Raw genomic sequence first — 24214 nt, forward strand, 5'->3', positions numbered from 1 at the left:
AGCATCATTGGCAGCATGTGTGAGAAAGTAACTGTGGTGTAGTGGTTAGAGTGTTAGAAAAGGACTTGGGGGACCTGAGTTCAAGTCCCCACATGATCATGAAACTCACTAAATAATTATGGGCCAATCATATTCTCTTTGCCAGACCTACCTTGTGAAGATAGTGGGAAAGACCAGGGCCATGTATGCCACCTTGAGCTTAATGAATGAAAATCAGGATGTAATTGTAACTATACAGATAGGCAGACAGACAGACAGATAGATATAAGGTAAAGGTAAGGTGCTCATCCCTGTTCCAAGCCGTAGGGCCAGCATTTGTCTGTAGACAATTTTGGAGGTCACGTGGCCAGCACGACTAAACATGGAACACTGTTACCTTCCCACTGTGGTGGTACCTATTTATCTACTTGCATTTTTTAATGCACATCCATCCATCCATTAATCCATCCATCCATCCATACATACATCCATACATTCATACATACTGGGTGGGGAAGGATGATTGTTTCGGGTACAATGTGGATCGTGTCATGATGGAAATCCACACAATGTCTGTTGCGAGAAACAAAAATGATGGCAATATATCAATTACACAGCCTTTGAAAGCATGTTCTCCTATGCTCCATAGATATCATGCAAGTCATCTTTCAAGCACTTCCACCAGTACAAATGCAATTGCCCTTGTTCTGTGATTTTGACCTCAAGGAATGTATGTAGTGACCAATCTGTTCTATAGTATATTTTCCTGGATAGCTACCCTGAGGCTATCCAAAATGATTTTAAACATTGCAGTTGGCCTGCACTTATTGATTTTTCTTCCCTTGTTTCTGTCTCACAGGATCCTGGCAGAGGAGTGAAGTTGAAATATTATGCATCCTTGCTGGAGACCAGCTGTTCACAGCACACAGTGTGACTGCATTAGCTGACTGTTACAGTGATGGCAAGCCAGGGAATCAGGAGAGAGGTATCCAAGTTTATTTTTAGAACTCATCTATCAAAAGTGGTAAAGTTCATTGTTTTGTTCATTGTTTTGCTTTAGCTGCTAGATTTACCCAGCTCTCATCTTTATGTGGAATAGATTCAGGTTTTTAATAGAGAGTTTTGACTGATTGAGGGTGGGATTACTATTTTAACAGGTTATAGGGGGCCTATAATGACCAAAGTGTAGAAGCAGCACAATACCCTAGTGGGTAATATTTTCAGACATAATGGAATGACAATGCATCTCTCAGCATGTTTTCTCCATATCAGAGCTTAGAAAAAATGCTGTTCCCTATTCACAGAGTAAAATGTTAAGGGAAATGCTAGTAGTGGACCTTAAAAACATTTTTAGAAAGGGCAGTGTGCAAGCCTTCTCCCCAAATTTAAGCCTTATAACAACTCTGTTGCTTACCATGAGAGGGAATAGTTGGGCCAGTAAATTTGATGCCTGAGTGGAGATTTGAATGCAGGTGTCACTAGTCTAATGGGTACACCACATTTTTTTCTTGAGACTCACAACATCCCAGTGTTTCATTAGAGAATTCGAGAGATTGGAAGCTATAGCCAAAAAATAATATAACTTCCCCCATTTTTTTTATTTTTATTTTTTGAAAATGCGTTGTGGCACACCAAACCTGTGCCTGGGTAGTTCCTTGAGATTTCCTTATCCTGACAGTCACTGTTAGTTCTACTGCTACTTATTGTTTGGATGGCCCCTCACTATAGTTTCCTCACACCCTCACCATCTTCCCAGATGAAACCAAAGGTTGACATACCAAGCTGTCCTGTGTTCTAATGTACCACTAGTTCATGCTTGTCTTTTCTTAAACAGCCAGTCCTTTCTCTGAATCTCACCAGTGGAGAGGTAGCTACTGGAAGAAGGCGTGGTGAGAGGGCCAAACAATTGCTTTCTTCAGGAAAGACCAGTCCCCATATCTATTCACACTTGTGCAGAACCCTCAGATAACATACCAGAGTTTTAGCTCGTTTGTCTTCAAGTAACCGTATTTGTGATATTTCCTAAATGTATTTGACTTGTTATTGGCTAGGGGAAGATTCTAGAATTTGGAAGAAACTCCTTGTTTTGCTTATGTACCGTGTTTCCCCCAAAATAAGACAGGGTCTTATATTAATTTTTGCTCCAAAAATTGCATTAGGGCTTATTTTCAGGGGATGTTTTATTTTATAGTCATGTTATCTGGTTGCTGCACAATGCTGCACAATGGTGGAGGGTGGGGTTTCACTTAATTAGGGCTTATTTGGGGAGTAGGGCTTATATTACGAGCATCCTGAAAAATGATACTAAGGTTTATTTTCAGGTTAGGTTTTATTTTCGGAGAAACAGGGTAAGCACTGTCTGCTGTTTTCATAAACTTTCTCTGAATATTACCGAAGGGTGTGTTCTTGACAGTCATGTGCTTCTTCCAAGAAACAGTCCTCTAAAGCCATTGTGGGGCCTCTTTTAATTTGAACTTTTTAGAATAGCTGGGATTGTCCTCTATGATGTCATTAAACTTTCTGAGAGATCTCTGGCTTGAGTGTGAAACTGGATAACACTGACTCCAAATCATCTGCTTTTTTCCCCTCAAGGGAATGTTGGTGCATCTTTCTTTAAAGAAGGTATGAAAGAGGAAATTCCGACTGCATTGAAGCCAGCTGTACAGTACTTTGGATGAAGATTTTTTTAAAAAACCAGCTTGTGTAGCTATAAATAGACTTCCACATGCCCCAGTAATAAACATTTACGGCTAAATCCAACTGCTAATCCCAACCAGAGAACATCTATTGATACAATGAATTTATACAGCCCACAATAATTGATTCAGTGAGTCTGTTTAGGTGGGACAAACACCTGGATTTGGGCTTGAAGCCACAGATCAAGTAATGGCTGTTAGCTAGTGAAGGGTGAAATTCATTTGGTTCACATTTTAATATAAATCAATCTGATTTACACTTCCTGAAGTAAGATGTGAGGTAAAACATAATTATTTATCTATGTTCGCACTTCCCCAAATATTGCAAAGGAGTTTGATTTTAAAACTGTGCACGGTAAGGGAAAATCAAGTTGAAAAAGCACATATTCGGTAGCAGCTGCAAGATGTGTATATTGGTGAAAATTGTATACAAAAATGTGTGCGCACATGAAAATAGATATATTCCTGCAGTTTGTTTTTAAAAATACAAATTGATGCAGGAATGAAAGGGAACACATTTTATAGTAAAAAAAATCAAGCATTGCAGAAATTGAAATAGACTTATTTGTCCTGTTTTGCTGATATCGAATGCCAAGTATATTGTCCCTCTTTCCTTGACATTCTCACAGTTTGCTTTGCAGATCTATTGAGCCAGCAGAGCATAGGGTTCTGCTATCTATTTTCATTTCTTCCTTACTCTGCGACTGTTTTCTGGTTCAGACCGAGGCAAAAATATTCTGCTGATCTGTATGTAAAGCCCGCAGGAAACCTTTGGTTTCTATTAAGGGTGCAAGTGCTGTGTATTTTTTTGGGCATCAAACTCAGCAAAATCCTTTCAGTAACATTTCCCTCAAAGCTTCTGAAATTTCTTCATGCTGGGAAGTTGCAGAAAACATCTCCAGGGCAATCCCACTTCTGTATATCGACACAAATACACCAACACTGTTTTCTTTACAGCCTTGGGGGGAAATCTTGAAGTTTTCCTGTTCCTGACTGATAACAACAATCTACTGAGTTGACAACACTTATGCCATAAGGCAGCTTTCCCCAACCTGCTGCCCTCCTGTTGTGTTGAAGGACATCTGTTGGACAGCTCCTATTATCCAACAATAGGATGACAGTAGTTGTAGTCCAATAGATCTGGAGGGTGTCAGGTTGGGAGACTTTGTCATATAGACTCCAGGTAATCTAATCCATACATGGATACCAACCTCTCTTTCTGATGAGGACTCTAAGGAAACAACAAGTTTTATTCAGCTTGGGGAATAATTTCATGTATAGATAGGTACAAGAGTAAAGGAATTCTTTTTGTACACTTGAACACAAGCACTGGAAAAAATTAAGGGAATGTGTATGAAGATGTGTGATGTCAACATCAACCTTCCCATGGAATGGTAGAAGTAATTTCTCATTATAAGTCTATGATGGGCATAGTTGTTTGGGTGGACAAATAATAAGCTTTGACCAACCTTAGTTTCCCTTGATTACTTCCCTCTTGCAGGATCATGAAGTGTTTGAGATCGAATTTCTTAACTGTCAAAAACCAAACAAAATTTTCTTTTCTTCCTAGGGGAGATTTTGATCATTTCCATGCTTGCATGCTCTTTCCCTAGTCCTAGTCCTGTGACAGAAAATCTGTGACTGGAGGCTTCTGAAATTCATATTATTACTATGATGTTCCTCCTCTTCTTCCTCATCCTTCACATCAGGCCATTGTAAATAGACTAATGAGATCTCTCATTGTGATAGCCTGGAGATGAGTTAAGCAGGCTCCCCCCCCCCAAAAAAAGCAACAAGAACAACAAAACCTAAAGCATAATGAAAACTCTCCTAGCAAAATCAGCCTTGTGAGAGAACTGTGGCTCCTTGCAATGCAAAGATTAAGATTAAGACCTTGTGCTGCTTTCTTGCTGAAAGCATGGAGCTTCTTGGCAATTGCCTACAGGTAGCAATGAAAATCCTCAACTGATAAATAGAGGCAACAACATTAAAAAGGGATATCAAAAAGGAAAGGAAAACCCAGTAGTTCCTAATCAGCAGACCTTAGAAGGTAGACTGAATCTCAGTCAGTTGTAGATTTTTCGGGCTGTTTGGCTGTGTTCTAGAGGTTTTTCTTCCTGAACATATACAGAGTTCTAGCTCCTGTCCTCTGAAGATGCCAGCCACAGAGACTGGCAAAACGTTAGGAATAAAAACCTCCAAAACACATCCAGACAGCCCGAAAAACCTACAACAACGATCGGATCTCAGCCATGAAAGCCTTCAAGAATACATTAAATCTCAGTTGTTTCTATGCCCATCATAGACTTCAAATGAGGAATTGCTTCTACCGTTCCGTGGTAAAGTTGATGTTGACATCACACATGTCCGTGGCATGTAGTGTATGCATAGATAAAAAATGGCAGATAACTACTTTGATGCCTTTTTATCCAGTTCACTTTTTTGTTCCTATAAATGAAATAAAATGTTGAGCAAGGGCTTCTGTGACTTTTAGATGTTGTCTGAGTTTCAGAGCTCCAGATGGTATAAAATGTTATTCATCTTAGGAGAAAGCACTGCTGGTGGACTATTCTCTTCTATTCAACTCTTAAGGCCAGAGGCTGCATGCATCTCCTTCATTTTTTTTTTTTTTTGCAGTCCCTGGAGCCATCTTTCTGCAAAAAAAGATGATATCATAAAAACATAGAGAACTGCACTCCAGGAAGTACAGTCTTTCTTAAAATCATATATGCCTTATTTTGACTTTTTTTTAAAAAAATGTTTTTAAAAAGTTTTAAAAAACCATCTAGAAGTGGGTTTCCTGATTTCCGCAGGAGGGCTGGTGTTGCTCTTGGTAGGTCCCAGACGTCTCTAATAAATTACCTCTGAAGTTGTTCATCTCTGTTTCAGGATTGTTCCTGACAAGTTGCAAGCATAGATGTGCAACTTGCAATGTGCAAAAGCTCCCTTTTGGATGCAATGTTCATGAGTACTCCTGGGCATGTCCCATGTTCCCACTCTGCTCCTAAGTGTTCTAAGACATTCCTCTTAGACATGACTTTGAACAGGATAGCCTCTTTCTCTCAGGAGTGGTCAGAGAGCAAAGTGGCAGTGAGCATCTTGTTGTAGTTGTTTAGTCGTTTAGTTGTGTCCGACTCTTTGTGACCCCACGGACCAGAGCAAGCCAGGCCCTCCTGTCTTCCACTGCCTCCCAGAGTTTGATCAAATTCATGTTGGTAGCTTCGATGACACTGTCCAGCCATCTCGTCCTCTGTCCCCTTCTGAACATCTTAGCTATGGACAAACAAAGCAGGAACCAGAGTCAGTGCCAATAGTAGGTAGAACCTGGTGATTCTCATTTTCTCTCTATCCTTGATTCTCATGACAATTAAGTATAGCTCTCTAACATCTAGCTAAACATAACCATCTCTGCCCTTTGTTACTGTTCTATGGCGGTTTTGCAAACCTTGATGCTGTGAATTCAGCTGTTGCATATGGGCTGGGACCAATGATCAGGTAAGCATCAATATGGCTCCACCATTCAAACAGTTATCAAGGGGATCAGGCATGGCTTATCCCACATACAAAAAGGCTGCAAAAGGAACCTAAATGTTTTTCAAAGGCTGAAGAAATATGGCTGCATTGGTCTTGGCTGTTATGGACACTGAAGGTCAGCCACAGACGAATATTTCTGTGAGAAGTTCCTGATTGTGGAAGGAAAGGGGGAAAGAACCCCTTTCTGTTTGATGTTGGAAACCTGTGTCCTTCAGTTGTAATGTACAGTCATCATCTTGAATGAGTTTGGAACTATTGTCTTATGTAAAATTCAATTTAGTTCATGGATCCATGTTTCAGAGAAACATTTTTGAGTCTCTTTGCAAGATGCTATTTTAATGTTTGGCGGGAATGGCTAAGGAGGACACTAAGGATGACAAATTATTCCTTACTGATGGCAAAGGCACAGCCAAGCAGGTCCTCTTTGAATTGGTTCTCTGTTACCTTGTTGGTGGAAAGCTGATGGGAATGCACCCTCTTCAGAGAGAATGGCTTTAGGAGTCAGTCAGTTACTTTGTCTTGAGAGCCAATGCTCTGAAGCCATCAAGCAGCCTTGTTGGCCATCAACTTGTTGGCCATCCAATGTGTTGGACTACAACTTCCATCATCTCCCACAATGCACTTGCTGATTGGTTGATGATGGGACATGTAGCTCAGCAGATATGGAGGGCATAGCATTGGGGTGGCTGCTAAATGGTATGGCAGGTTCATCCAGGGCATTGCTACCTGATGGCATACATTTCCTCTTGTATAACCTGACACTGGGGGAAAGCTTCCTTCTACAGAGCAGGACACAAAGCAGTGCAGAGATTATCGAAAGCTGTCCCTTTAGAACGCTTCACACTCCTTATCATCAAACCATTACCAAGCAGCATTCTGCTTCACAATACCGCTGTGTGGCAAACCATTTCAGAGATGCAAACCTGTCAACACTTCTCAACATTTTCCATTTACTGCCTGCTGTGCAGGATGTTAGTTAATGGACTGCTGTAGAAAGCTCCTGGTGCAAAGGAATTTAAACATGTCTTAAATAGTTTCTGAAACATCCATTTAGAAAAATGACTGACCTAGGCATCCAGTAGTCAATGAACAATATTTGGACATTTGTACAAATTCATACATGGTAACAGAGAAACCATTTCTAGCTCTTAGGACAACTAATGTAAAGTTGCTCCGCATAAGGATTGCCTTGCTAAATGAAAGCATAAATCCTGGAAAAGTCCTAGCATGCTGTTTCAGTTGTGGCCTGGCAGGTGACCCTAGGAAACCCATTCAAGCAGAGTCTAACAGAAATAGCCATTTCTTGCTATTCATGAAGGTTCTTTAGTTTTTTGTTGTGTAGTGAGGTGGAGGAAAAAATTGTTGACCTCCTTGTTGCTTATCTCTCAGAAGTCTCAACCAGCATGGTAAAGGGTAAGGGCTTTGAGGACTATACTCCAAAATATAGGGAGAGTCTAAGGTTTACCAACACGGTTGAATAGATATGTTATCAATGAATTATTTAATCCCAGTTAGAGCCATCCAAGTTATGCACTATTATCTCATATTATGGTTGTCAGACCTGTAACTTGAGTGTGTCGCATATTGTCTGAAATCCTGTTCTGCAATTACGCAAATGGAACAGATAATGTCTATGGAGATTTCTTAACTTATGGCAATTTGCTTCTAAAAGTAAAACCATTTGTATAACTGCAGAACAGGATTTAAGCGTTCAAGAAATATGTATTCTCCTTACGTGTCAATGTGTGTTTTGGCAGCTTTTCCCTGTTCTTTCTGCCCAGTTGCCTCACCCCTTGGAAAAGGATCAGTCTAGATGTTTCTCAGTTAAAAGAAAGAAATATCTTTTACTCTACAGTACATGCTTTTCTTCTTTTTTATAGTGTGAACCTACATTTCTACAGGTCAACTTTCAGAGAACAAAAAACTGGGGAGAGAGGAGAGGTGGCTAATAAAGGAACAACTGGAAGAAAGGGCAGTCTCCAGGACTCTGGGATGTGGAGAAAAGCTCTAGGGATGTGGAGAAAACCTCAGTAACACCCAGTGTTGAAGGACAATCATGCAAGGTTGTAGTTTTCCAACACTGAAGTCTACGGGAACTAAATTCTAAGTAAGAAGTACAGAATGGTGGGGCTCCATTGTCTAGTGGACAATCCCTTTCCACTAGACAATGGCAAAACTCAATCTGCTGAAGACTTTCTTCAACTCTGGTTGAGGTCTGGATTCCTCCAAGTTCAAGCCTGAGTCTCCTCCATCATCATCTGCAACAAATGAGATGTCAAGAGTTCAGTTCTCTCTTTGGAACTGAGATACTATTTCCTTGATATATGGTATAGCAATTGGAAACACACAAATGACAACAGAATTAAGACTCTGCTTGTGTGAGCCTCTACTGAATCAAGTTCCCCTCTTGTGTGCCTAGGTTACTAATTGGCACAAAACACAGAATGTAACTACAGAGTTGCCTACAAAGGAAACTCTAACGGGCACTGGAGGAAAATTATTTCAATCCAGTTCAATCTAATTTTCCCATTCATCACTTTGGAGCCAAACATTACGTTGATGCTGGAGCAGAACTATTCCACATGGTATTTATTTATCTGTTTCCTTAAAGCTACCAATGTTCTAAACATCCTTTAAGGACTCATACTCTCTTTTCCCCCCAGTTGCTTCAGTATATTTATCTGCACTTAATTTGTTTTTGCAACTTCTGCTTAAAATGGAAACACGTTGTTTCTGTTGGCCTGGCACAGGCATCACAGAATGACACTTCTCAGCCAATCTTATTAGGTGAGTCCAGCACTATGGGAACTGATCAGTGGTGCTTATTAAAGCTCAGTGTTAGCACTGGCACAATGTAACACTTCAGTGACGCTCCTCTCCAGGAGAGATCATCTGGAGCATTCAAGCTGGAAGGCATCAATATACTGAAGCAAACATCCCTCTTGGTTTGTTTCTGTTTTTTTCCCCTTGTTTGTTGGGTTCTTATTAGAACTTGGAATAATGGCTAGAATTCTATTGGTGCTCATGCAAGATTTGCATAATTGGCAGTGGCTGTTTGAGGCAAATAAGCAAAGTACTATGGCTCATCTTAGTTGCCTGTCTGTTTACATGCCCACCAGCAAAACCAATACACATCCCAGTATCTCACCAGTGAGCTACATCAACTTGCACATATCTTACATAATACCAATAGGATTCCAGACAGTTAGTTGCAAATACTGGGCCAGGTTTTTTGAACTTCTTGTATCTTATGCTATGCTCTGTTTTTTGTAGGTTGACAGTTGTGGTGAGGGCTTGACAGTGGCAGTGGGAGGATTTGATATCCAGCTAGTCCTCTGAAATATGGTAAGAGAAAGGGAGAAGGACAATCATTCTATCAGTGATGTTCTCAGCCTGACGTATCTTATAGTCATTAAGAGAAAGTTGAGGGTGAAGAGAGCTCATAAAAAAAACAGCGATAATAAATGCTTTGTGTTTGGATAAGAAGTGGTTAACTAATGAAATAGTCAGGTTCTGGAATTTCCCCTTGCTCGGTGACTCATTGTGAATAGTAGAGAGCACAAGAGGGGATCCTGCAGACTATCTTGACTGCCGCCATTGGTGTTGTCTACATTCAGGCTGGCCATTGCTATGTAAAGCCTAGCATTCTTTTTCCTGGTGGCAACATAGGCATGATATTGCAAGGCAGTGTCATTTTCTGGTGCTTTGAATCACAGACACAGAAGCAATACCCCACATTCATAAACTGGAGATTGTGGGAGGAATGACTCCTTGTTGTGTGAGGCAAAATTATCCGCAGCTGGGAACAATGTCTTTGCAATAGTCATGTCAAATATCTGGAATGATGATCAAAACTAGTGTCTAGTGGTCATGGCAGTCCCTACCTCTGGGGAGAAGGGGGTGCTGATGCTTGGCATGGACCCTCCAGCACACCCATGTACTGTGGCCAAGATTTCTCAAGCTGCAGTGGCAAGTGGGCAGAGGTTATGCTTCATCAGAGCATGGCAGGGGTATCACGATGCTTGGTGGTTTGCAAATTCACATATAGCCCAGCTGAATGTGAGACACCACAGGTGACATTTTTCTGGTTGGGGCAAAATTCACACATTGTACTAGCTTTGCCAACTTCCCACTCATGACGTTTTGAAAGGTAATTTCTATGGTCCATTTCAACCTTTTGGAGTCTGACTTGATAGACAAAGTGTTCTTAAATGTTTGTTGTAGGTTTTTCAGGCTGTTTGGTCATGTTCTGGAGTTTTTTCTTCCTAACGTTTCACCAGTCTCTGTGGCCAGCATCTTCAGAGGACAGGAGCTAGAACTTTGTCTGTGTTCTGGTGTAGTGTGTGGGACTGTTGAATATTTGTAGCTGTGGGATCAGATTTTGTTATTTTCAGGAGATTGGGTGATTCCTGTGTTTTTGTTATGGGTGTATTGTTGTGATAAGGGGGGAGATGATCTGTCACTGTGATTGATGGGTAAGCCTTCGAGAATATATTGCTCTTAAATTTATTGAGAAGGGAGCTGAATTAACTGGATGGAATCCTATTAGTGTTCACATAAGTTTTGAATAATGTGCTATGGCTAATGAATAGGTGCTGGTTACATCCCTGCTGCACAGATACCTGACCAGGTATTTCATTAGTTGGATACAATTAGCCACAGCAAGCCATAATCATCATCGTCGTCATCATCATAGAGTTGCAGAGCTGGAAGAGACTTTATGAACCACTGAGTCCAGCTCCTGTCAAGGAGGCACAGTGGGGAATTGAAATCCCAGCCTCTGGCTCTGCATCCTGATCCTTAAACCACTGAACTATCCAGCAGTTATGTAAGACTCTTACAAGAACACTAATGGGATTGCAGGCCATGTTTTGTTCCTACATTCTTATTACATGTTGTCTTGGTCAGCTATTACATTTTATTATTTTATTGAAAGATTTTGTTATGTACCCTCAAATAACAATAGTTAGTCAAATCACTGTACTTGCACACTATGTCTTATGCTGGCATAGGACAGACTTTAGATCCAACCCAATCCTCCCCAGTTTGAATTTGCATTCCTACCATAATAATTAAACAATTAAATAGAATTTGCTATTTACTGTGAATACATAGCTGGCTAGGTAGCTCAGTGGTTTACAAACACAGGCAGACTTAAATTCAGTCTGTGGCCTCTTACACGGGCAATACTGCATGTAGCTGGATGTTTTTAAGACATCCTATTAAGCAACATTCCAGTAAATTCAAAAAGGCTTCTTCCTAACTGAAATATTTCTTCCTACCTAATTCTGGTGGAATTGATCAAAGGGATTAATCATGTTCTGCAGAAAGGCAAACAGAGAGAGAGGGAAGAAGGAATAATACATAAGTTTGATCAGATCTATTTATTTATTTAAACTTGTACACTCCTCCATAGTGTGTGCACTCTCTGGGTAGTTCTTTACACATTAAATCAGGAAATACTGAATACTACAAAACACATCAAATACCATAAATAGGTAAAAATCTGACTAAATAGAATTAAACAAATTAAAACAGATTTGAGCATCTCAAGTAGTAAAGACACAAATAAAAGGCAGCTTAAAATAATGCTGGTTTTTTTACTAATACTGTTTTTAGACAGCCCGAGGCTGTCTTAAAAAAGAAGAAGCTGAGCCCCTCACTCTCACAGCTTGCCACCTTCCCACTGCCTTCGTCATCTTCCTACCTTGACTGCCGCCATCTGTACCTGTTGTCTGTGCCGCCACCAATGCCCATGCCACTGCCTATCATTGCCCATGCCACCGCCGCCACCGCCTGGTCTCTGCCATGGCTTCTGACACCATCTTAGCAAAGCAGAGCCCACCATAAGGGAATCTGGGCCACCCTTTGCAAAGATGGTGGCTGTGGCTTCCTTACCCTAATGGAAGCCACATCCACCATCCTTGCAAAGGGTGGCCCAGATTCCCTTATGGCAAATTGTACTTTGCTAAGATGTTGGTGGAGGCTGGAATCCATGGCAGTGGTGGTGGTGGTGGTGGTTTGGGCAGCAGCAGCCAGGGGAGGGAGGAGAAGGGGGCAGGGGGCAGGCTGTGAGAGCAGGGGACTGGGGGGGGGCTGTCTGCCTATGGGCCCACCAATCAGCTGTTCAGCTCATAAACAGAGAGGGAAGGCTTACTAATGCTAACTCTTTTAACCTCCTTAAATGTCATCATATTTAACACCATGGACTGTGAGGAACAAGTGAAATGGGTAGCTGTTTTGTGGGAGAAATGTTCTGACAAATATTGAGGTCCTAAATTGTTAAGGGCTTTATAGGTGATGAGCAGCACCTTGATTTGGTCATGGAAGCTGACAGGGAGCCAATGAAGGTATGCTAAGACTGGAGATATATCTTTGTATCTACTAGTGCTTGTGATTAATCTGGCTGCTGCATTTTGGACTTGCTGAAGTTTCTATACTAATTTCAAGAGCAGCGCTAAACAGAGGGCATTACAGTAGTCTATTTTAGAGATTGTCAATGCATTAACCACTATTGTGAGGCATTTCTTCTCTAGGTAGGGGCACAGCTGGGCAAGCAACCTAAGTTGATAAAAGGCCCTGTATTGGGTGCCCAACAACACTCAGAAGGAATTTTCAACCAAACCCACCAAAAACATCCACCAAAACCAAAATCAGGCTGTGACATGTTCTATTCACAGGGATGAGTGCAGTCACAGATCCTTCTAGGCAGTCTAAGCTCTTATTTATATATAGAGAAGTCTGATATGCAAGCTTCTAATTTAAAATTCTGACCATCAGCTGAGATTCCCCCCTCACTCCTACCACCTTCATAGCTATATTTTGTCAGAGCCTTCTCGGTGACAAGGGCAGCACCCCAAACCCCATGTTGTCCTCTTACTGCAGCAAAAACAATTTTATTTATGCAGGATTTTAACAGCTGACTGATTGACAGGGAAGGAGTTTTTAGTGGTGCATACATGCGCATGCACTCTCGCACATGCCTCTGCATATCTGCTGTACTTTATATAGCAACTGACATGATTTTAAAGTGCTTTAAATTCTATTGCTGCTTTAATATGATAATCTGTCTCATTGTGTTGCAAGTGTGTTACTTATTTGCCAGAATCCTATGGATTGCTTATGCTGGTTTAACTGCAACAGGGTAAATTGCAGCTGCAAATTGCCACTAGTTAACAAGTAGCTGCCACTATCTTTTGTCATGTGCCAGTTGTGAAAGGTGCTGGATACAAGTGGCAACTTAATAACTAGCAGCAATTCACTGTTGCAGTTTATACCATTGCCCTTGCATCAGTACAATTAACCAATAGGATTCTTGCCAGTGTCTTTTTTTTATACCTCTCTTTTTTATTGTTGCTATGCACTGCCTTAAGTCTTACTTTTAAGAAAAAGATAGCAAGCAAGCAAATATATAGAGACAAACAAACAGTGTCTGTTTTCTTGTTTATTTTCAGAAGTGAAGCTGAAAATAGTCAGCTGAACTTTATGCTGTAGTTGAGATGGCAAGAAAGATTATTTCAGCAAGAAAGGCCAGGTGTTAAAGTGGAGATTTTTCTTCTAACTTGGGAGCTGGCAGGGTGTAAAGATTAAAAATGAAATGTACTGGATGCATTCATCTTGTCATCTCCAATTCAGCCTAATTATTAATATGCAATGTAGATAGCAATGGTTTATTAATTGTATCAGTAGCCGGTGATCAATGCAACAAGTCAAGTAAAAAAAAATATTGTTATTCATCAGAATTGTCACAGGATAATTGTCCCCATATGCATTAGAATAAGAAAGAAGGAGCAGCAGAATGAATGTGTTCCTCTTATCACATTCAGATTTGGTTCCATAGGTATCAATAGAAATAAAATTAGTAAGGGCACAACACAACATAGTCTTGTTTTATGTGACACAGCGTGGAATGTATATTTCAAAAGATCTTTCAAGTTCTTTTGACTTATATGTTGCTCACAGTGAATCACGCCACTGCAAAAACACAATGAAAAAGGAAATAGAGAACAAACACAGAGAAACACCTTTGGATGCTGCTGCAATATATATAATTTAAAGGTTACCTGGACAGAAATAGCAAAGTACTGCATGCAACAAACCATTAGACAATCTGCTCTGACATTCTTGGAGCTTCAGAAGCACTCACCTATAATAAACACAATATGTCTCTCTTCAAGAAAAAATTGACAAGATCTTCAATGCATTGACAGAACAGCGTGAATAGATGGGCTCGCTTTTCAGTTCTTGAAGATTTTTGTCCAGATTGACAGAAACTCGGGTTAGTCTGAAAGTATGCAAGAACTCATTAACTTTTACAGCATCTCTGGGAGTTTTCATCCAAGGGCTTGAAAGAGAATTGTGTACAGTGATTTGATCTAATGGACTCAGTCAGCTCTTTCTTTACATTATCTCATCCTTGAACTTCTCTAGTTACTCCCCTCCTTTATGTTGCATCTTTAGCTTCCACCTGCAAGATTCCCACAAACCACACATTTGAGGTGATAATTTTAGAAGAGATAGAATATAAGTGAAAGATGTCAGGGAAATCTTGGGAAGACAGGATGTTCTGGATTATTGTCTAGTTGGGTCCAATAAGGGATCAGCAGAAGACGTTCACTCATTATTGCCTTTCCACAGGCTATTAGGCTAGTGGAAGACTTTGCACATCTACATATCTGCATGAGTTATTATGTGCAAAGAGATTTTGCTTTTATATATTAATTCATGGGATGCATGTAGTTCTACATTGGAAACAAGTTTAAATGGCAGGAGCAGGAAAATATTACCTATTGGAACACTTTGGAAATCAGCCACTTGTATGCATGATTACTGGAAATTCTCCAGCCCTATCCAACAAAGAAGTGTTTGCACTCTGGCCACTGTTTTCCCCCCCAATATGCAACTCCATCCATCCCAGTCATTAGAGTTTCCTTGGAATCTGGAGATTTCTGATAGCTATGTTTGCAGCCAGTTGGTGCAGTGATATCTGTCGGAAAGCCAATTGTTGGGATTTTTGTGCAATGGGGACTGTATGCAGTGCACTCTAGCTATCAGGACTTGCCCTGAGCACAATTACTGAATTTTAAACTATGGGCAATTCAGGGCATGACATCCAGAGGTGAACGGTTGCAAGCAATCTCTTCTAGCATCATGTGAGCAGTTGGAATGCAAACTGTGTTTAATTTCTGATGACCAATTGTAAAGCCACACAAACTAAGCTGCAAACTATGGGAGTTAATAAAAACCTGTGGGATTCAGTTCTGATGGAACTGCTGTAAAATCTCTGTAGTGTCTCATGTGGCTGTAGACGAAAAAGTGTTCATCCACATGTAAAAGAAGATTTTGATTCAGAGCAAGGCACATTTGAACTGAGATCATTCTTTTTATATAATGACCCTGCTCCCTTTTTGAACTGCTGTTTCATGCTGCTTTGAGAATGAGAGGATACAGATATAATAAAAGATGCTTCACTTCAGCCTATATAAAAATAGAACATCAGACTTCTGTAGCTTTTCAAAAGCTACCTGTTGCAAATACTGTGGCACTAGTACATCTTAGGTAAACTCATCCCTTGGGAAAAGTATAATAGAGCTCCCTTCAAAATGGCTTGTATTCAGGCCCCAAAGTGTGACAACTGAAATTTAACAAACAGAAGAAAAGAAGAGATTATTTAATATAAAGAAATATTAACAAAAATCCAGAAGCTTTAGGTGTGCTTAAAAGAGGTCCTTTGAGCTCAAGTGGCTTAAATATGTTGGATTGTGGCCATAACCTTGCTTTATGCTAACAGATGACATGTACAGTTGTTGTATTTATAGGCTGTTTTATTGCATATTTGTCTCCCTTAATTCTTATGCTGTGTGGCTTTTCTCTATGGATTTAAAACCAAAATTATCAAGCAGATGTGCTTCAGAGATGCCATCCCAGGTGAAAAATTTCCAAAGAACAAACTAAGCAGAATGCAAATTCTGGATTGTTCATTCAACATGCTGCGAAACAGTGGAAATTTATGAGCAGTATCTGGGGGAATCTGCCTGGTCTATTTCCTGGTCTACTAAATTGACTAAATAATGAAAGACCAATAAGCTAGAAGAATTATTGGATAAAGAACAGTCATTGTGTACCATAAATAGTGGGTTTCATAGGCCAAAAATACCTGGTAGTTCTCCAGACTGAAGAGCTATATTACTCCACTTTCGATTTCTTAAAACCACACATTCTTTCCATCCCATTTACGAAGACAATTTGCAAATTCTGGAAGGTTCTAATCATAAAATTAATGCAACAAGTTATCACTCATCTGTAATAACCACATTCAACACATACACAAAAAGCAGCATTTTTTACTTTTCTACTACACCTTTCGAGAAGCCTGAGAAAAAGCAAAAAACAAAAACAAGTTGTCCCTAATTCAGTGACAAGAAGTCTGTCCAGATAGGATACATCTCTTGGTTTTACTTTCTTCTACCATTTTTAAAGGGCTCAGGTGCTTTAAATCTTGTATATGAAGTAATGTTGGAATTTTAGTCAGTTTTCAAAAAAAAAAAAAAAAAAAAGGAAAATGAAAGAAGAAAGAAGAGAAGTCCATATTTTGTGAATATAAACAAATACTATCTCTTTACCAACCGAAATGAAACAGTAACATTGGGATGAATGGGAGAGGACAAAGAATAATTGTCATTGATGTTTTTTGTCCAAAAGAAAGAAAGAAAGAAAGAAAGAAAGAAAGAAAGAAAGAAAGAAAGAAAGAAAGAAAGAAAGAAAGAAAGAAAGAAAGAAAGAAAGAAAGAAAGAACACCAAACCAAATAATATATCTTCACCCAACTCCTTTTGGAACCAGAAATATGCAACTGTTTTAAGGTGAATTAAATATTGAAATAATTTATACATTTTTAAACATTGATTTTAAAAAATCAGAATGGGATATCTTTCCAAAATATGCATTCATAGTTCATAACACAATAACATGAGAAGAACCATAACAGATCAAATCAAAGGCTTATTCAGGCCACCATTCTGCTCACTGCATGGTGAATCAGTTACCTATGCAAAGTTCAAAAGAAGGCTACAAATGCAATGGTATTTTCCGAATCATCCTTCCTGGCTAGAGGCCTGGCACTCAGATATATAGCTCCATTGTCCACAAATTGGACAAATTCATAAAAGCTTGTCCAAAAGCTTGTCCAAACTGGCACCCATTCCTAATTTTTTTTATTAAATTGGTTTTGAGTGATAACAAAACAATTCATTAACAACAAAACAATTTGTCAAACCAAACATAAAATTACAATGTGACCAAAAGAAAGTGTCACATAGAGAGAATGGCCAGCAATTTCTTGTCAACATTCATCCTACCACACCCTTCCACAAAATAGGAGGTGGCATCCATTGTTTTTTTGCTATTTTTATAAGAAATAAAGCCAAATAGAGTTTCATAAATGCCATCCTTTCTTTGTAATTTTTTAATGCACTTCATGATTTTATCCATCCATGCTGCTTGCCAGATGCTGGACCACCAGTTATTAATATTTATTGCCTTACCTTCTTTCCATTTAGCCATGATTCCCTTTCTGGCTACCGCCTGGAGGAAAATTAGTACTTTGTGAGCAAACACCATTCTGAGCTTTGTACAATGCCTTGTCCAATAGTGTTCCATAACAAAATTTGGTTCCATATTAAAAATAAATAAGTAAAAAATTTTTTTTAAACTGTTTTCATTTGGGGATTGCGAAGCCCACCGTAATGTTCCAATAAGGTAGTCACATCTAGATCTCTCTTCCATGTTTGTTTAAGAGCATCTTGTATACTATACTGTACATCTAGTAGTAAGTTGTAAAGCTTGGATGTCAACTATTGCTAGTATGCAGGCATTTGAGCATATGCAAATAGCACAGTGCTTGTTGTTTTTTAATCTATTGGAGCAGAGCCCAATGTAAAATGCGGTGTATTTGAGAATGTTATGATTGAATGTTGTGGAACTAACCACTAGCCTGGGGCAGGAATAAACATTAAAATAATACATAGCAAAGCTTTTTATTGAGGTTTATCTGCAAACAGGCCTGAACCTGCTTGCTACTGTCAGTGCCAGAGTTGAGGCAGCAGTTGAGACATGGCTGCTCAACATGCACTAAAAATTGAGCCATTGAAGCTGCTTCCTTGGGCAGGAACAATGTTGCCCACCAGCCAGTGCTGAAGTATCCAGGAAGTTTGTCAGCACTGGCCACCTAGCAATGTTGTTCTTGGGAGACAACTCCAGATGCTGTATTTTAACTGCACGTTGAGCAGGTGATGACTCTGCTTTCCCCACGCCAGCATGTTCAATAGCTGGGAAGTCAGTCAGCACTAGCCAGCTGGTGACGTCAACTGGAATGGAAGCCCTAATATGTTTTTTAAAAGTGCAGATTGGTTGCTACTTTCAAATTGCATCACAAACAGTCACAGGATTTGCTGCAAACTCTATCTGGTGGTCCCCCGCCTCCCAATGTGTTGTTTCAGCCTGGGTCTTGATTTTGCTCTGTGCACAGATCTTGCTGATCCCTTTTTTAACCCATGATTGGAAGTAAGGTAGTTTATCACTATGGAAAAGAAGTGGACAGCTTAGCACTGGGCAAGGGGGACAGGGAGTCAACATAAACTTATTACACCATTTATTTCCTCCAGGCTAGAAGGCAATTTTGGAAGAATTCAATTTCCATTGTTGGAATTGGGTTCCAGACATTCTCAAGTCTAGTGGTCCTGCTGGTCAGATCCATGACAAGCTCTGTCTAATATCTGCAAGATACAGTAATTGGTTTAATTGAATGACATTTTGTACAGAGATAGCTTCATAATTCCTGTATTCCTTCTCACTGTATGTTCATACAATTCTTATTTTACTAAGCTTGTAAGGCTTTTCTTCAGGCATTGTACTGATCCAGTCCTGCCATGCTGTCGTTATTCTGTCAAACAGTGCTAATGGCAGCACCTGAAATGGATATAATAGGTAAAATCATGTAAGTTACAGCCACCAAGGTAATGCAATTGGCATACATTTTTGGTGGCAGATTGCTACAATTTAAGAAACTAGTGTGAGCATTTGCTGTTGTATATATATACATGACTCAGTGTACAACAGCAAATGCCTATACAGTACTAATTTCCTAACTTGGTGCAGTTTGCTGCCAAAATTTATGCCAATTGTATTACACAATTGGGCATAGCTAATAAGATTTTGGCCATGATCTTCAGATATCTTAACAGCTGCAAATCATCCCAGCCATGAGAGACACAAGATCTTTTCCTCATCTCACTTATTATCCATCCCCTTATTTATCTTTTTTGGAATACAAATGCTAAAACATTTGTTTAAAAATTGTTATCTGTGTAACTATGTGTATTTTTATCATATCATTTGTCATTATGTTAAGATCAGGAATATGAAATTTGTTTGGATTAATTGTTAAGCCTGATAGTTTACTATAAACTTTGACATACAGTATGATTTTTGGAAGCTGTGTCATGAGCATGAGATGATATCACAGCAATATCATCTCAATAAGTAAAGTAGAATCATTCATCATTTGAGCATTAATTTTGATTCTAGTGACATTCTCATTAGGGATGTGCACCAGATTTGGACAAACTCTAACAAAATCAGTCTCATTTGTGTGAGGCCCAGACTGAAGTGGAATGGCTTCAGACACAATTCTGGGGCAAAGCAAAGTAAATTTACAAGCTGATTTATATCCACAACTCAAATCTGATTGGATGGGACATAAATCACTTCAGTCAACTAGTTTTCTTTTTAAAGCAAACACTAACATTGCCTACTACTCAGACCAAGCCCCTGAAGCAGTCTGTTTGAATTCTCACTGGTTTACTCTCCTCTTTAAGGTCTACCGTTTCACACATATCAATGCTGAAACAAAGAAGTTGTGGCTATTTTAGATTTCTAGTGCATTGACCTCAGAGATTTACATACTGATTCACATCTGGGGCACAAATTTGCTTGAGACTGAATTGGGATAAATTAAGGAGACCCATTTTGGCCTAAAAAGTGAATCTGGGAACCTAATTCTTACTATTTGTGTTATAATTCACTAGAAGCTCCATAACCAAACAAAGAGAAATGACTCCTTTGTTTTGTAGTCCGGCTGATCCCAAATGCCTTCACTTAGATGGTGGCAGCTAAGTCCACCATCTAACTATGTAGTATATGAAGAAGTGTTTTTTTTTTTAATCTGTTCCAAATTTCCCACATAAGGACTTCAGCATTAGTGGATGACTTGAGAATCTTGTATTGTGAGAGAGACTTTTCCACTTTCTCCAGGTCATGAATAATTTTATACACCTCTATTATATCACTCTTATCTGCTTCTTTTAAAAAGCTAAACAGCCTAAACATTGTCACCTTTCCTTATGAAATTTCTTGATCATTTTAGTTACTTTCCCAAAGTTTTGAGTTTGGAACCAAATTTGCTTTTTCCTGGAGCTGCAATTCACCAGACAGATTAGGTGATGATAGTTCACCTCTGACCTCACATTTTATTTCTGGGGGAAAAACACCTTGGTCCTCTGTGCTGTTAAATGATGATGCTATTTTGGGTTGCCCCCTCCTTTTCCCTATGCTTTCCTTTTTTGGGTGGGTGGGAGGGAAGCAATCTATTTTGGATGTGTTCTCAGCAAAATGGTGAGTGAGGGAGAAAAGAGCTATTTCTGGGACAGCTTATTTGTTCATAAATCTTTTTTCTATTAAGCAGAGGCTGCGCAATCTTCCAAAGCATAATTATTTGCCTGCTTTCAAAAACTGGGGAACCACAAAGCATACTTTAAACTTCTTGATTCCTTGAAAACCATCAGAAGAAATTTAGAGAACACAACCTGGGGCTAGTTTAAGCACGTGTGTGCGCACACGCACGCTCGCATGCACGCACGCACGCACGCACGCTCGCATGCACGCGCGCACACACACACACACACACACACACACACACACACACAAAGAGAGAGAGAGAGAGGAGAGACTTTGCTTTTGAAGTCTGATCTGTTACAGAAGGTCAAAGCCTTAAGAATCACAGTTATGTTTGGCATTCATTCCATTGCTTGCAAGTCTGTTTCTTTGCTTTAGAATACTATACCAGGTCCTGACAATATGTGACCTTCTTGGAAGCACTTACTTGGAAATAAGCCAGATTTGGAAATGTGTATGTTTAATGCCATTAGACGTTACAATAAAAATTTCATTGCCAAGCAGGGATGATGGATTTTGATAGGCTGCTAGACTATAACTGGGACTCAGGAGACCTTGCTATATGTTTTTGTGTTGATGAGCTAAACAGAAAAATGTAAAAGGTGAAAGACTTTCATAGCTGCTTGTTCCTCCTATCCCTTCACTTTGAAAACACTTCATTTTTACAGGAAAAAAACACAGACTTGGGTTTGTGTGTTCTCTAGCCAGTTTACTACCACTTCACAAAACCATCAGAACTGTAAATAAAATCTGTCAATCTGTAACTGCTAGGAAGAGGGGCCTGATATCCATGTAGGAGACTGAAGATCACCAATAGCTTTGCAGAGTATTGAAGGGGCATGACTTAAAAATCTGCAGAGGCCAAGAACTATGATTTGACATGTGTCTCATTACATATATCACAGAGGGGGGGGGAAGGCAGGAGCTACTGTAACTACTAGACAGAAAGGCTATTAATTGTCCATTCCAAACTGGTTTCCGGGTTCAAACAGAATGTCTTTAACTACTTCTGTTCTTTATTGCTCAGTTCATTTCCCTTGCAATAAATCTGACAAGAGAGTAGCTCAGCAGAGGGTTGAGGAAAGACCTGGATACTTTACAACAGGAACATTAAACTATATCTCATCTTCAAATTCAAGTAGTAGTCTACAAGTGTTCCTGTTATAACCATTTTTTATTTTTTATTTTATTTTACTATTGGGGCATTCAATTTGCATCTTAAAACTTCTCCTTAACCAATGGTTACGTTATGAAATACAGCCATTTTATATCCTCTTCCTCCGCATTCTTCAGCTTCTGCTAAAATTAGTGGGGGGGGGCTCGTTTCTTACATAAATCAAACTGATAGAAATCTATGTGAAATGCATAATGAAAAACCAAATTCATCCTTTCACATTGCCTGGTAAAGTTACTTTTTTTGGTACTGTACTACAGCTTCCAAAATCCTTGAAACACCATGGCCAGTAATCATGGTGGTTAGGGGATTCTGGGATCTGTAGTCCAAAAGAGTTACTTTACCCATCTCCTTCCTTTAACCCATCTTTCTTTTTTTACAGAAGTTCTTTGACTATTTGGTAAGATTAAACCAGTGTCATATGGTGGCTTGGTTACTGGGTACCACAGTAGATTCAACCATAAAATGTACCTATTAGCCCTGGGAAATCAGTTTTCTCTCAGCCTTTCCTTCTTCTCATTCACCTAATGCATATCTGATAAGCCAGAACTCTGGAAAATCATGGCTGGTCATCAGATCTTGGGCAAGTTACATTTTTGGACTATAACTCTCCAAATCTCCCGAGTAGCATGATCATAGTAGCTGTGCTGGCTGGAGGCATCCAATTTGCACACAACAGTGAAATATCACTTCCTGCTTGGTTTTTGGGTTTGATTTGGCTGCTCTGGCTCAGTAGCCAGAGACCAGTAGGTGTGGTGGGTAAAGACAAAGTTTGGCTTATTGTCAGTTCTGGCTTATTATTACACATGTTTGCCCCCACCGTTATGAGACTGCAGTGTCATTCTGAGCTTCTTGAAAGAAGAGTTCAAATGGGCCCATGTTTCACAAATAAACTAGTGTTTCCTTTCCAAAGTGTTTTATTCCATATATCAGGAAAAAAAACAGAAAAAGGATTGTGTGATCCCCAAAATCAATACAAATGCAAAGCAGCTGATACCTTTATTAGACCATTAAAACACACACAAACACAAACACACAAACACACACACACACACAAGCTAGCTAGATTAATCACCCTCAGAAAAATGTTTACATGAGAGTCCCAAATTGTCATAGCTGTAGGTCATGCCACGTTAGCTTCTTAAGATGAATTCAGAGGCAGTCTGCAAATGGGGTGTGTGGGGTGGTGGTGATGGTGGTGGTTCAAATTCCTCTCCAGGCAGCAGTGGTTTGGAATTCATCTCCCCACTCGTCATACAAAGAACTGCCAAGAAATCTGCATCCACCATGCCCTCACTGTTCCCAAATGCTTTCTTTTAAAACTGAATGTTTCTGTTTGGCTGGAGGAAAGAAAAGCAATGCAGCAGCATGGCAAGCCTCCATCAGAGAGTTGGAGTTAAAATTTGGTTTAGCCATCAGGAAAAGCCAATTTTAGCCAAATCAAAGCTGAATCAATAGTGTTGCCTGCTGGATGTTTTCCTGAACATGTAGCTCTACTTGGCTGGTGTCAAGAATCTGCATTGTTCTCCAGTTGGTGCCCTGGATGGCCATTCAATGGTATCTTCCATAGTTCAGAATTTTTTTTTAAGGCCATGTGGTCCCCCAAATCAATACAAATACAAGCTAAGGTGATACTTTTATTAGACCATTTAAGAACAAAATAAAAAATGTCCCCCCCCAAGCAAACAGCTAGCTTTCAAATGATAATTCATCTTTGTGAATCATGAGTGGTGGATGAAACTAGTACCAAATATGTTATTTGACTGGACATACAAACATTAGTAGAATTTTGTCCCAAAGAATAGTGATTATGATGGAAACTCAGTTATATCACACCGTTTTTAAAAAGCTTTCAACCTGTTTATTAACATCGGTGTGATGACAAATAATAAATATTGTTGGATGTGGCGGTTGTAAGATCTGAAGAAACCACATTATCAGAACCCTTGCTAGGCTCAAGACACAATAGAGGAGAGGAAGAAACATCACCAGAAGCATTGTTTGTTGTTATTGTTCATTTCCTTTTCTCCCCTTTTTACTGTTTGGATCCCACTGGAAACAATGGGAGAGAAATTATGTACACCAACTGTCCATGTTTTTCT

At 39.5% G+C, this 24214-nt stretch overlaps 1 long non-coding RNA gene across 1 annotated transcript; it reads left to right on the top strand.

Annotated features, from left to right (window-relative positions):
* Positions 1-1044: 1044 nt before the first annotated feature.
* On the top strand, positions 1045-10151 carry LOC144587878 (uncharacterized). The gene is made up of 2 exons (XR_013543068.1): positions 1045-8272; positions 9483-10151. It is a non-coding gene; the product is annotated as an uncharacterized LOC144587878 (long non-coding RNA).
* The last annotated feature ends 14063 nt before the right edge of the window (positions 10152-24214 follow it).

This window comes from Pogona vitticeps, chromosome 3 (genome assembly GCF_051106095.1).
Source record: "Pogona vitticeps strain Pit_001003342236 chromosome 3, PviZW2.1, whole genome shotgun sequence".
Classification (NCBI taxonomy): domain Eukaryota; kingdom Metazoa; phylum Chordata; class Lepidosauria; order Squamata; family Agamidae; genus Pogona; species Pogona vitticeps.